Source organism: Phyllobates terribilis, unplaced genomic scaffold, assembly GCF_046119375.1.
Source record: "Phyllobates terribilis strain yellow unplaced genomic scaffold, ASM4611937v1 Scaffold_13__5_contigs__length_258822181, whole genome shotgun sequence".
Taxonomy (NCBI): Eukaryota; Metazoa; Chordata; class Amphibia; order Anura; family Dendrobatidae; genus Phyllobates; species Phyllobates terribilis.
The window spans coordinates 167069397-167083709 of record NW_027362773.1 but is presented as its reverse complement, the minus strand read 5'-3'; the positions used below and the strand labels follow the sequence as shown (position 1 = coordinate 167083709).

The 14313-nt window shown below is 54.4% G+C and overlaps 1 protein-coding gene across 1 annotated transcript in view; it reads right to left on the bottom strand.

Moving 5' to 3' along the window:
• Positions 1-9487, bottom strand: part of LOC141174218 (harmonin-like) — a 140401-nt gene extending 130914 nt beyond the window's left edge. Inside the window, exon 1 of the mRNA XM_073659034.1 lies at positions 9446-9487. The gene's annotated coding sequence lies outside the window, so the exon portion shown is untranslated. The remainder of the gene's footprint in view (positions 1-9445) is intronic.
• Positions 9488-14313: the final 4826 nt, after the last annotated feature.

Sequence of the window (14313 nt, the reverse complement as noted above, 5' to 3'; positions counted from 1 at the left end):
GGGACGGGCGAGGGAGGTATTAGATCAATATCAATGTAGGAGAAGGACGGGACGGGCGAGGGAGGTATTAGATCAATATCAATGTAACAGAAGGACGGGACGGGCGAGGGCGGTATTAGATCAATATCAATATAAGAGAAGGACAGGACGGGCGAGGGCGGTATTAGATCAATATCAATGTAACAGAAGGACGGGACGGGCGAGGGCGGTATTAGATCAATATCAACATAAGAGAAGGACGGGACGGGCAAGGGCGGTATTAGATCAATATCAATGTAAGAGAAGGATGGGACGGGCGAGGGCGGTATTACATCAATATCAATGTAACAGAAGGACGGGACGGGCGAGGGCGATATTAGATCAATATCAATGTAAGAGAAGGACGGGACGGGCGAGGGCGGTATTACATCAATATCAATGTAACAGAAGGACGGGACGGGAGAGGGCGGTATTAGATCAATATCAACATAAGAGAAGGACAGGACGGGCAAGGGCGATATTAGATCAATATCAATGTAAGAGAAGGACGGGACGGGCGAGGGAGGTATTAGATCAATATCAACATAAGAGAAGGACAGGACGGGCGAGGGCGGTATTAGATCAATATCAATGTAAGAGAAGGACGGGCGAGGGCGGTATTAGATCAATAGCAATGTAGGAGAAGGACGGGACGGGCGAGGGCTGTATTAGATCAATATCAACATAAGAGAAGGACGGGACGGGCGAGGGCGGTATTAGATCAATATCAATGTAAGAGAAGGACGGGACGGGCGAGGGCGGTATTAGATCAATATCAATGTAAGAGAAGGACGGGACGGGCGAGGGAGGTATTAGATCAATAGCAATGTAGGAGAAGGACGGGACGGGCGAGGGCTGTATTAGATCAATATCAACATAAGAGAAGGACGGGACGGGCGAGGGCGGTATTAGATCAATATCAATGTAAGAGAAGGACGGGACAGGCGAGGGCGGTATTACATCAATATCAATGTAAGAGAAGGACGGGACGGGCGAGGGCGGTATTAGATCAATATCAATGTAAGAGAAGGACGGGACGGGCGAGGGAGGTATTAGATCAATATCAATGTAACAGAAGGACGGGACGGGCGAGGGCGGTATTAGATCAATATCAATGTAAGAGAAGGACGGGACGAGCGAGGGCTGTATTAGATCAATATCAATGTAAGAGAAGGACGGGACGGGCGAGGGCGGTATTAGATCAATATCAATGTAAGAGAAGGACGGGACGGGTGAGGGCGGTATTAGATCAATATCAATGTAAGAGAAGGACGGGACGAGCGAGGGCGATATTAGATCAATATCAATGTAAGAGAAGGACGGGACGGGAGAGGGCGGTATTAGATCAATATCAATGTAAGAGAAGGACGGGACGGGAGAGGGCGGTATTACATCAATATCAATGTAAGAGAAGGACGGGACGGGCGAGGGCGGTATTAGATCAATATCAATGTAAGAGAAGGACGGGACGAGCGAGGGCGATATTAGATCAATATCAATGTAAGAGAAGGACGGGACGGGAGAGGGCGGTATTAGATCAATATCAATGTAAGAGAAGGACGGGACGGGAGAGGGCGGTATTAGATCAATATCAATGTAAGAGAAGGACGGGACGAGCGAGGGCGATATTAGATCAATATCAATGTAAGAGAAGGACGGGACAGGCGAGGGCTGTATTAGATCAATATCAATGTAAGAGAAGGACGGGACGAGCGAGGGCGGTATTAGATCAATATCAATGTAAGAGAAGGACGGGACGGGCGAGGGCGGTATTAGATCAATATCAATGTAAGAGAAGGACGGGACGGGCGAGGGCGGTATTAGATCAATATCAATGTAAGAGAAGGACGGGACGGGCGAGGGCGGTATTAGATCAATATCAATGTAAGAGAAGGACGGGACGGGCGAGGGCTGTATTACATCAATATCAATGTAAGAGAAGGACGGGACGGGCGAGGGCGGTATTAGATCAATATCAATGTAAGAGAAGGACGGGACGGGCGAGGGCGGTATTACATCAATATCACTGTAAGAGAAGGACGGGACGGGCGAGGGCGATATTAGATCAATATCAATGTAAGAGAAGGACGGGACGGGAGAGGGCGGTATTAGATCAATATCAATGTAAGAGAAGGACGGGACGGGAGAGGGCGGTATTAGATCAATATCAATGTAAGAGAAGGACGGGACGGGCGAGGGCGATATTACATCAATATCAATGTAAGAGAAGGACGGGACGGGCGAGGGCGGTATTACATCAATATCAATGTAAGAGAAGGACGGGACGGGCGAGGGCTGTATTAGATCAATATCAATGTAAGAGAAGGACGGGACGGGCGAGGGCGATATTAGATCAATATCAATGTAAGAGAAGGACGGGACGGGAGAGGGCGGTATTAGATCAATATCAATGTAAGAGAAGGACGGGACGGGCGAGGGCGATATTAGATCAATATCAATGTAAGAGAAGGACGGGACGGGCGAGGGCTGTATTACATCAATATCAATGTAAGAGAAGGACGGGACGGGAGAGGGCGGTATTAGATCAATATCAATGTAAGAGAAGGACGGGACGGGCGAGGGCGGTATTACATCAATATCACTGTAAGAGAAGGACGGGACGGGCGAGGGCGATATTAGATCAATATCAATGTAAGAGAAGGACGGGACGGGAGAGGGCGGTATTAGATCAATATCAATGTAAGAGAAGGACGGGACGGGAGAGGGCGGTATTAGATCAATATCAATGTAAGAGAAGGACGGGACGGGCGAGGGCGATATTACATCAATATCAATGTAAGAGAAGGACGGGACGGGCGAGGGCGGTATTACATCAATATCAATGTAAGAGAAGGACGGGACGGGCGAGGGCGATATTAGATCAATATCAATGTAAGAGAAGGACGGGACGGGAGAGGGCGGTATTAGATCAATATCAATGTAAGAGAAGGACGGGACGGGCGAGGGCGGTATTACATCAATATCAATGTAAGAGAAGGACGGGACGGGAGAGGGCGGTATTAGATCAATATCAATGTAAGAGAAGGACGGGACGAGCGAGGGCGGTATTACATCAATATCAATGTAAGAGAAGGACGGGACAGGCGAGGGCTGTATTAGATCAATATCAATGTAAGAGAAGGACGGGACGAGCGAGGGCTGTATTAGATCAATATCAATGTAAGAGAAGGACGGGACGGGCGAGGGCGATATTAGATCAATATCAATGTAAGAGAAGGACGGGACGGGCGAGGGCTGTATTACATCAATATCAATGTAAGAGAAGGACGGGACGGGCGAGGGCGGTATTAGATCAATATCAATGTAAGAGAAGGACGGGCGAGGGCGGTATTAGATCAATATCAATGTAAGAGAAGGACGGGACGAGCGAGGGCGGTATTAGATCAATATCAATGTAAGAGAAGGACAGGACGGGCGAGGGCGGTATTAGATCAATATCAAAGCAAGAGAAGGACGGGACGGGCGAGGGTGGTATTAGATCAATATCAATGTAAGAGAAGGACAGGACGGGCGAGGGCGGTATTAGATCAATATCAAAGCAAGAGAAGGACGGGACGGGCGAGGGCGATATTAGATCAATATCAATGTAAGAGAAGGACGGGACGAGCGAGGGCTGTATTAGATCAATATCAATGTAAGAGAAGGACGGGACGGGCGAGGGCGGTATTACATCAATATCACTGTAGGAGAAGGACAGGACGGGCGAGGGCGGTATTAGATCAATATCAATGTAACAGAAGGACGGGCGAGGGCGGTATTAGATCAATATCAATGTAACACAAGGACGGGCGAGGGCAGTATTAGATCAATATCAACGTAACAGAAGGACGGGCGAGGGCGGTATTAGATCAATATCAATGTAAGAGAAGGACGGGACGAGCGAGGGCGGTATTAGATCAATATCAACGTAACAGAAGGACAGGACGGGCGAGGGCGGTATTAGATCAATATCAACGTAACAGAAGGACGGGCGAGGGCGGTATTAGATCAATATCAATGTAACAGAAGGACGGGCGAGGGCGGTATTAGATCAATATCAATGTAACAGAAGGACGGGCGAGGGCGGTATTAGATCAATATCAATGTAAGAGAAGGACGGGACGGGCGAGGGCGGTATTAGATCAATATCAATGTAAGAGAAGGACGGGACGGGCGAGGGCGGTATTAGATCAATATCAACGTAACAGAAAGACGGGCGAGGGCGGTATCAGATCCATTCAATGTAACCAATTGGGGAAATCGATATTGCTGGAGTAGTAAATCACCCTAATATCATGTGACCTCTACTCATCAGCTGAGGTTGGTTCTGCTCGACGTCGCCTGAGATTAGGGATAGGTACAGGAAATGAGAAGATAGACAACACACACAGCTAGATACATAATAGAGGAGCCTCGCCGGGCTAGATCTGTCCCCGGCTGGTAGTGCAGCTTCGCCGGGCTAGATCTGTCCCCGGCTGGTAGTGCAGCTTCGCCGGGCTAGATCTGTCCCTGGCTGGTAGTGCAGCTTCGCCGGGCTAGATCTGTCCCCGGCTGGTAGTGCAGCTTCGCCGGGCTAGATCTGTCCCCGGCTGGTAGTGCAGCTTCGCCGGGCTAGATCTGTCCCCAGCTGGTAGTGCAGCTTCGCCGGGCTAGATCTGTCCCCGGCTGGTAGTGCAGCTTCGCCTGGCTAGATCTGTCCCCGGCTGGTAGTGCAGCTTCGCCGGGCTAGATCTGTCCCCGGCTGGTAGTGCAGCTTTGCCGGGCTAGATCTGTCCCTGGCTGGTAGTGCAGCTTTGCCAGACTAGATCTATCCCTGGCTGGTAGTGCAGCTTCGCTGGGCTAGATCTGTCCCTGGCTGGTAGTGCAGCTTCGCCGGGCTAGATCTGTCCCTGGCTGGTAGTGCAGATTCGCTGGGCTAGATTTGTCCCCGGCTGGTAGTGGAACCTCGCTGGATCTGTTCCCGGCTGGTAGTGCAGCTTCCCCGGGCTAGATCTGTCCCGGGCTGGTAGTGCAGCTTCTGTCCTTCACTGGTAGTGGTACCTCGCTAGATCTGTCCCCAGCTGGTAGTGCAGCCTCGCCGGGCTAGATCTGTCCCCGGCTGGTAGTGCAGCTTCGCCAGGCTAGATCTGTCCCCGGCTGGTAGTGCAGCCTCTCCAGGCTAGATCTGTCCCCGGCTGGTAGTGCAGCCTCGCCGGGCTAGATTTGTCCCCGGCTGGTAGTGCAGCCTCGCCGGGCTAGATCTGTCCCTGGCTGGTAGTGCAGCTTCGCTGGGCTAGATCTGTCCCCGGCTGGTAGTGGAACCTCGCTGGATCTGTTCCCGGCTGTTAGTGCAGCCTGGCCGGGCTAGATCTGTCCCCGGCTGGTAGTGCAGCTTCTGTCCTTCACTGGTAGTGGAACCTCGCTAGATCTGTCCCTAGCTGGTAGTGGAGCCTCCCTGGATCTGTCCCCGGCTGGTAGTGCAGCTTCGCCAGGCTAGATCTGTCCCCGGCTGGTAGTGCAGCCTCTCCGGGCTAGATCTGTCCCCGGCTGGTAGTGCAGCCTCGCCGGGCTAGATTTGTCCCCGGCTGGTAATGCAGCCTCGCCGGGCTAGATCTGTCCCTGGCTGGTAGTGCAGCTTCGCTGGGCTAGATCTGTCCCTGGCTGGTAGTGCAGCTTCGCCGAGCTAGATCTGTCCCCGGCTGGTAGTGCAGCTTCACTGGGCTAGATCTGTCCCCGGCTGGTAGTGCAGCCTCGCTGGGCTAGATCTGTCCCCAGCTGGTAGTGCAGCCTCGACGGGCTAGATCTGTCCCTGGCTGGTAGTGCAGCTTCGCTGGGCTAGATCTGTCCCTGGCTGGTAGTGGAACCTCGCTGGATCTGTTCCCGACTGGTAGTGCAGCTTCGCCGGGCTAGATCTGTCCCCGGCTGGTAGTGCAGCTTTGCCGGGCTAGATCTGTCCCTGGCTGGTAGTGCAGCTTTGCCAGACTAGATCTATCCCTGGCTGGTAGTGCAGCTTCGCTGGGCTAGATCTGTCCCTGGCTGGTAGTGCAGCTTCGCCGGGCTAGATCTGTCCCTGGCTGGTAGTGCAGCTTCGCTGGGCTAGATCTGTCCCCGGCTGGTAGTGGAACCTCGCTGGATCTGTTCCCGGCTGGTAGTGCAGCTTCGCCGGGCTAGATCTGTCCCGGGCTGGTAGTGCAGCTTCTGTCCTTCACTGGTAGTGGAACCTCGCTAGATCTGTCCCCAGCTGGTAGTGGAGCCTCCCTGGATCTGTCCCCGGCTGGTAGTGCAGCTTCGCCAGGCTAGATCTGTCCCCGGCTGGTAGTGCAGCCTCTCCGGGCTAGATCTGTCCCCGGCTGGTAGTGCAGCCTCGCCGGGCTAGATTTGTCCCCGGCTGGTAGTGCAGCCTCGCCGGGCTAGATCTGTCCCTGGCTGGTAGTGCAGCTTCGCTGGGCTAGATCTGTCCCCGGCTGGTAGTGCAGCTTCGCTGGGCTAGATCTGTCCCCGGCTGGTAGTGGAACCTAGCTGGATCTGTTCCCGGCTGTTAGTGCAGCCTGGCCGGGCTAGATCTGTCCCCGGCTGGTAGTGCAGCCTCTCCGGGCTAGATCTGTCCCCGGCTGGTAGTGCAGCCTCGCCGGGCTAGATTTGTCCCCGGCTGGTAATGCAGCCTCGCCGGGCTAGATCTGTCCCTGGCTGGTAGTGCAGCTTCGCTGGGCTAGATCTGTCCCTGGCTGGTAGTGCAGCTTCGCCGAGCTAGATCTGTCCCCGGCTGGTAGTGCAGCTTCACTGGGCTAGATCTGTCCCCGGCTGGTAGTGCAGCCTCGCTGGGCTAGATCTGTCCCCAGCTGGTAGTGCAGCCTCGACGGGCTAGATCTGTCCCTGGCTGGTAGTGCAGCTTCGCTGGGCTAGATCTGTCCCTGGCTGGTAGTGGAACCTCGCTGGATCTGTTCCCGACTGGTAGTGCAGCTTCGCCGGGCTAGATCTGTCCCCGGCTGGTAGTGCAGCTTCTGTCCTTCACTGGTAGTGGAACCTCGCTAGATCTGTTCCCAGCTGGTAGTGCAGCCTCGCCGGGCTAGATCTGTCCCCGGCTGGTAGTGCAGCCTCGCTGGGCTAGATCTGTCCCCGGCTGGTAGTGCAGCTTCGCCAGGCTAGATCTGTCCCCAGCTGGTAGTGCAGCCTCGCTGGGCTAAATCTGTTCCCGGCTGGTAGAGCAGCCTCGCTGGGCTAAATCTGTTCCCGGCTGGTAGTGCAGCTCGCTGGGCTAGATGTGTCCCCGGCTGGTAGTGCAGCCTCGACGGGCTAGATCTGTCCCCAGCTGGTAGTGGAGCCTCCCTGGATCTGTCCCCGCTGGTAGTGCAGCTTCGCCAGGCTAGATCTGTCCCCGGCTGGTAGTGCAGCCTCTCCGGGCTAGATCTGTCCCCGGCTGGTAGTGCAGCCTCGCCGGGCTAGATCTGTCCCTGGCTGGTAGTGCAGCCTCGCCGGGCTAGATCTGTCCCCGGCTGGTAATGCAGCTTCGCAGGGCTAGATCTGTCCCTGGCTGGTAGTGCAGCTTCGCTGGGCTAGATCTGTCCCCGGCTGGTAGTGCAGCTTCGCCGAGCTAGATCTGTGCCCGGCTGGTAGTGCAGCTTCACTGGGCTAGATCTGTCCCCGGCTGGTAGTGCAGCCTCGCCGGGCTAGATCTGTCCCCGGCTGGTAGTGCAGCCTCGCCGGGCTAGATCTGTCCCCGGCTGGTAGTGCAGCTTCGCCAGGCTAGATCTGTCCCCGGCTGGTAGTGCAGCCTCGCTGGGCTAAATCTGTCCCCGGCTGGTAGTGCAGCTCGCTGGGCTAGATCTGTCCCCGGCTGGTAGTGCAGCCTCGACGAGCTAGATCTGTCCCCAGCTGGTAGTGGAGCCTCCCTGGATCTGTCCCCGGCTGGTAGTGCAGCTTCGCCAGGCTAGATCTGTCCCCGGCTGGTAGTGCAGCCTCTCCGGGCTAGATCTGTCCCCGGCTGGAAGTGCAGCCTCGCTGGGCTAGATCTGTCCCCGGCTGGTAGTGCAGCTTCCCTGGGCTAGATCTGTCCCCGGCTGGTAGTGCAGCCTCGCTGGGCTAGATCTGTCCCCAGCTGGTAGTGCAGCCTCGCCGGGCTAGATTTGTCCTTGGCTGGTAGTGCAGCTTCGCCGGGCTAGATCTGTCCTTGACTGGTAGTGGAGCCTCGCTGGATCTGTTCCCGGCTGGTAGTGCAGCCTCGCCGGGCTAGATCTGTCCCCAGCTGGTAGTGCAGCCTCGCTGTTTCTGTCCCCGGCTGGTAGTGGAGCTTCGCTGAGCTAGATCTGTTCCCGGCTGGTAGTGCAGCTTTGCGGGGCTAAATCTGTCCCCGGCTGGTAGCGGAGCCTCGCTTTATACTCGGGGTTACAAGTTACAAATATTTGTCAGACCTCTTTGATTCTCACCAAAAACATTTCTAATTTATAACACGTCTCTATGGCCTGACACCATTTTATACAAATCCTCAGGGTGATTGTGGGGGGGTGATGGGTCACTGATGGGAGGAGCCCAGTCACAATGGACGTGACGATTCACGTCACATGATACCAGACCCCCACTGTGTAATGCACGCAGAGGAGGATGACATCTCTAACCAGTTCATAGGAAATGACATGAGCAGCAATTCCCCAATGTAGATAAAACCGGCTGCTCCACCTGAGTCCACAGGCAACTCATATACCCCAAACCTACTGCTACCATAGCGTACATGTGGTTCTGGCTGTCAGGGTGAGACACAGAGAAGATGGAAAGCAAAGGGAAAGGGGAGAAGAGACGGGGAAAGGGGAGAAGAGATTGGGAAAGGGGAGAAGAGATTGGGAAAGGGGAGAAGAGACGGGGAAAGGGGAGAAGAGACGGGGAAAGCAAAGGGAAAGGTGAGAAGAGACGGGGAAAGCAAAAAGAAAAGGGAGAAGAGATGGGGAAAGCAAAGGGAAAGGGGAGAAGAGATGGGGAAAGCAAAGGGAAAGGGGAGAAGAGACTGGGAAAGAAAAGGGAAAGGGGAGAAGAGATGGGGAAAGCAAAAGGGAAAGGGGAGAAGAGACGGGGAAAGAAAAGGGAAAGGGGAGAAGAGATGGGGAAAGCAAAGGGAAAGGGGAGAAGAGATGGGGAAAGCAAAGGGAAAGGGGAGAAGAGATGGGGAAAGCAAAGGGAAAGGAGAGAAGAGACGGGAAAGCAAAAGGAAAGGAGAGAAGAGACGGGGAAAGGGGAGAAAAGACGGGGAAAGGGGAGAAGAGACGGGGAAAGAGGAGAAGAGACGGGGAAAGAGGAGAAGAGACGGGGAAAGCAAAGGGAATGGAGAGAAGAAATAATAAAAAGAAAGGAAGGGGAAAGAGGAAAAAAAGATGAGAAAAAGAAAAGGAAGAAGAGATAACAGATAGGGAAAAAGGCAAAAGTAGAGATGCAGAGAGATGAGCAGTAAGAGAAGTACAACCTGCTTGTGCTGCATTCTGCTGCCATCTTGCGCATCTTTTCCATCAGCTGAAAAGAGAAATTCGGAAAAAATAGCGGTGACAAAAGTTGGGACCGATAAGAGCGCGGAGTGTGGAGCCCCGTGTGACATGGCCCCCAGAGGGTGCTGTAATACTCAGGGTAACATCAGACTGCTGCACGTCTCCTCCGGGCTGCCACCACTGTCTCCGCCATCATGTTGTTCAGTGAGTAAGCAGCAGTGGCCACTATAGTGGCAGTATGGCCAGCCTGGGCCTTAGAACATGGCAGCAGCTTACCCAACGCTCAGCACATAGACGTCCATTAATAATTGTGCCCCTGACACTTTATAGCCTGAGGACGATGATCGAGAAGACTGGCGCGGCGCCCACTGGGCACAGTCAGCGAGCACAATCATCTTTACCGGTTCTCACATGGCAGACATCACAAAATGGGAAAGAAGACAAAGAAATTGACAGCGGCTCAGAGAGCGCGCCATTCATCTCCTTTAAAACGGATTCTGCACGGGATTCAGGTTTGTGGGAAGAAGCACGACCCATACCCCAACCACAGCTGCAGGGTCTGTGCCCCTTATATGAGGACTTCATAGTCTGATGCTGAGGCCTATGCCCACATATAAGACAAGATGTCACAGCAGAGTAGTGACTGCAGCTCTGGAGGTGACTGGAGGATAAGACATGATGTCACAGCAGAGTAGTGACTGCAGCTCTGGAGGTGACTGGAGGATAAGACATGATGTAACAGCAGAATAGTGAGTGCAGCTCTGGAGGTGACTGGAGGATAAGACACGATGTAACAGCAGAATAGTGAGTGCAGCTCTGGAGGTGACTGGAATGGAGTCTAATACTTAAAGTAAACTCAGCTGGTTCCGGCCACTGCTCTGGTCCTGGGGTTTTGGCTGCAGCATTGAGGTCAGTGATTGGCTAGAGTGGTGACACGTGCTGTCGATGCGACGAAACCGCTATAGCCAGCAGAAGGCAACTGACACTGGACCTGGGGAGGGGGAAAGGTGGGAGGACCTGCTGCAGTGGTGTACCACCAATGGGGCCCGAGAGCCGGGGGGCCGATGCCAGAGTTTGCATTGGACCCGTGCCCGGCATATCAGCATCCTGGTTGATACAGTTGAAAGCAATGATGAAAGCCGTCCACTCCTCCTCCATTATTCTCTCTGCGTGTCTGAGCTCCGACGTCTCAGCGCAGCGGACGCCATCATGTCATCATACTGAGCCTCAGACCACACGCTGCAGAGACTGGAGCAGCAGGGGAAAGAGGAGGGTTCATTGTGAGGGGCATTATACCGTATGGAGGGCCTGGGAAGGGGGGTGTCAGGGGGCATTATACAATGAGGGAGGGCAATGTGGGGCCCATAGTACTATAGGGAGGGCAATGTGGGGCCCACTGTACTATAGGGAGGGCAATGTGGGGCCCATTGTACTATAGGGAGGTCAATGTGGGGCCCATTGTACTATAGGGAGGTCAATGAGGGGCCCACTGTACTATAGGGAGGGCAATGTGGGGCCCACTGTACTATAGGGAGGGCAATGTGGGGCCCACTGTACTATAGGGAGGTCAATGTGGGGCCCATTGTACTATAGGGAGGTCAATGAGGGGCCCACTGTACTATAGGGAGGGCAATGTGGGGCCCACTGTACTATAGGGAGGGCAATGTGGGGCCCACTGTACTATAGGGAGGGCAATGTGGGGCCCACTGTACTATAGGGAGGGCAATGTGGGGCCCACTGTACTATAGGGAGGGCAATGTGGGGCCCACTGTACTATAGGGAGGGCAATGTGGGGCCCACTGTACTATAGGGAGGGCAATGTGGGGCCCATTGTACTATAGGGAGGGCAATGTGGGGCCCATTGTACTATAGGGAGGGCAATGTGGGGCCCACTGTACTATAGGGAGGGCAATGTGGGGCCCATTGTACTATAGGGAGGTCAATGTGGGGCCCATTGTACTATAGGGAGGTCAATGAGGGGCCCACTGTACTATAGGGAGGGCAATGTGGGGCCCACTGTACTATAGGGAGGGCAATGTGGGGCCCACTGTACTATAGGGAGGGCAATGTGGGGCCCACTGTACTATAGGGAGGTCAATGTGGGGCCCATTGTACTATAGGGAGGTCAATGAGGGGCCCACTGTACTATAGGGAGGGCAATGTGGGGCCCACTGTACTATAGGGAGGGCAATGTGGGGCCCACTGTACTATAGGGAGGGCAATGTGGGGCCCACTGTACTATAGGGAGGGCAATGTGGGGCCCACTGTACTATAGGGAGGGCAATGTGGGGCCCACTGTACTATAGGGAGGGCAATGTGGGGCCCACTGTACTATAGGGAGGGCAATGTGGGGCCCATTGTACTATAGGGAGGGCAATGTGGGGCCCATTGTACTATAGGGAGGGCAATGTGGGGCCCACTGTACTATAGGGAGGGCAATGTGGGGCCCACTGTACTATAGGGAGGGCAATGAGGGGCCCACTGTACTATAGGGAGGGCAATGTGGGGCCCACTGTACTATAGGGAGGGCAATGTGGGGCCCACTGTACTATAGGGAGGGCAATGTGGGGCCCACTGTACTATAGGGAGGGCAATGTGGGGCCCATTGTACTATAGGGAGGGCAATGTGGGGCCCATTGTACTATAGGGAGGGCAATGTGGGGCCCATTGTACTATAGGGAGGGCAATGTGGGGCCCATTGTACTATAGGGAGGGCAATGCGGGGCCCATTGTACTATAGGGATGGCAATGTGGGGCCCATTGTACTATAGGGAGGGCAATGTGGGGCCCACTGTACTATAGGGAGGGCAATGTGGGGCCCATTGTACTATAGGGAGGGCAATGTGGGGCCCATTGTACTATAGGGAGGGCAATGTGGGGCCCATTGTACTATAGGGAGGGCAATGTGGGGCCCATTGTACTATAGGGAGGGCAATGTGGGGCCCATTGTACTATAGGGAGGGCAATGTGGGGCCCATTGTACTATAGGGAGGGCAATGTGGGGCCCATTGTACTATAGGGAGGGCAATGTGGGGCCCATTGTACTATAGGGAGGGCAATGTGGGGCCCATTGTACTATAGGGAGGGCAATGTGGGGCCCATTGTACTATAGGGAGGGCAATGTGGGGCCCATTGTACTATAGGGAGGGCAATGTGGGGCCCACTGTACTATAGGGAGGGCAATGTGGGGCCCATTGTACTATAGGGAGGGCAATGTGGGGCCCACTGTACTATAGGGAGGGCAATGTGGGGCCCATTGTACTATAGGGAGGGCAATGTGGGGCCCATTGTACTATAGGGAGGGCAATGTGGGGCCCATTGTACTATAGGGAGGGCAATGTGGGGCCCATTGTACTATAGGGAGGGCAATGTGGGCCCATTGTACTATAGGGAGGGCAATGTGGGGCCCATTGTACTATAGGGAGGGCAATGTGGGGCCCATTGTACTATAGGGAGGGCAATGTGGGGCCCATTGTACTATAGGGAGGGCAATGTGGGGCCCATTGTACTATAGGGAGGGCAATGTGGGGCCCATTGTACTATAGGGAGGGCAATGTGGGGCCCATTGTACTATAGGGAGGGCAATGTGGGGCCCATTGTACTATAGGGAGGGCAATGTGGGGCCCATTGTACTATAGGGAGGGCAATGTGGGGCCCATTGTACTATAGGGAGGGCAATGTGGGGCCCACTGTACTATAGGGAGGGCAATGTGGGGCCCATTGTACTATAGGGAGGGCAATGTGGGGCCCATTGTACTATAGGGAGGGCAATGTGGGGCCCATTGTACTATAGGGAGGGCAATGTGGGGCCCATTGTACTATAGGGAGGGCAATGTGGGGCCCATTGTACTATAGGGAGGGCAATGTGGGGCCCATTGTACTATAGGGAGGGCAATGTGGGGCCCATTGTACTATAGGGAGGGCAATGTGGGGCCCATTGTACTATAGGGAGGGCAATGTGGGGCCCATTATACTATAGGGAGGGTAATGTGGGGCCCATTATACTATAGGGAGGGTAATGTGGGGCCCATTGTACTATAGGGAGGGCAATGTGGGGCCCATTGTACTATAGGGAGGGCAATGTGGGGCCCATTGTACTATAGGGAGGGCAATGTGGGGCCCATTTACTATAGGGAGGGTAATGTGGGGCCCATTATACTATAGGGAGGGCAATGTGGGGCCCATTATACTATAGGGAGGGTAATGTGGGGCCCATAGTACTATAGGGAGGGCAATGTGGGGCCCATAGTACTATAGGGAGGGCAATGTGGGGCCCATTATACTATAGAGAGGGTAATGTGGGGCCCATTGTACTATAGGGAGGGCAATGTGGGGCCCATTGTACTAAAGGGAGGGCAATGTGGGGCCCATTGTACTATAGGGAGGGCAATGTGGGGCCCATTGTACTATAGGGAGGGCAATGTGGGGCCCATTGTACTATAGGGAGGGCAATGTGGGGCCCATTGTACTATAGGGAGGGCAATGTGGGGCCCATTGTACTATAGGGAGGGCAATGTGGGGCCCATTGTACTATAGGGAGGGCAATGTGGCGCCCATTGTACTATAGGGAGGGCAATGTGGGGCCCATTGTACTATAGGGAGGGCAATGTGGGGCCCATTGCACTATAGGGAGGGCAATGTGGGGCCCATTGTACTATAGGGAGGGCAATGTGGGGCCCATTGTACTATAGGGAGGGCAATGTGGGGCCCATTGTACTATAGGGAGAGCAATGTGGGGCCCATTATACTATAGGGAGGGTAATGTGGGGCCCATTGTACTATAGGGAGGGCAATGTGGGGCCCATTGTACTATAGGGAGGGTAATGTGGGGCCCATTATACTATAGGGA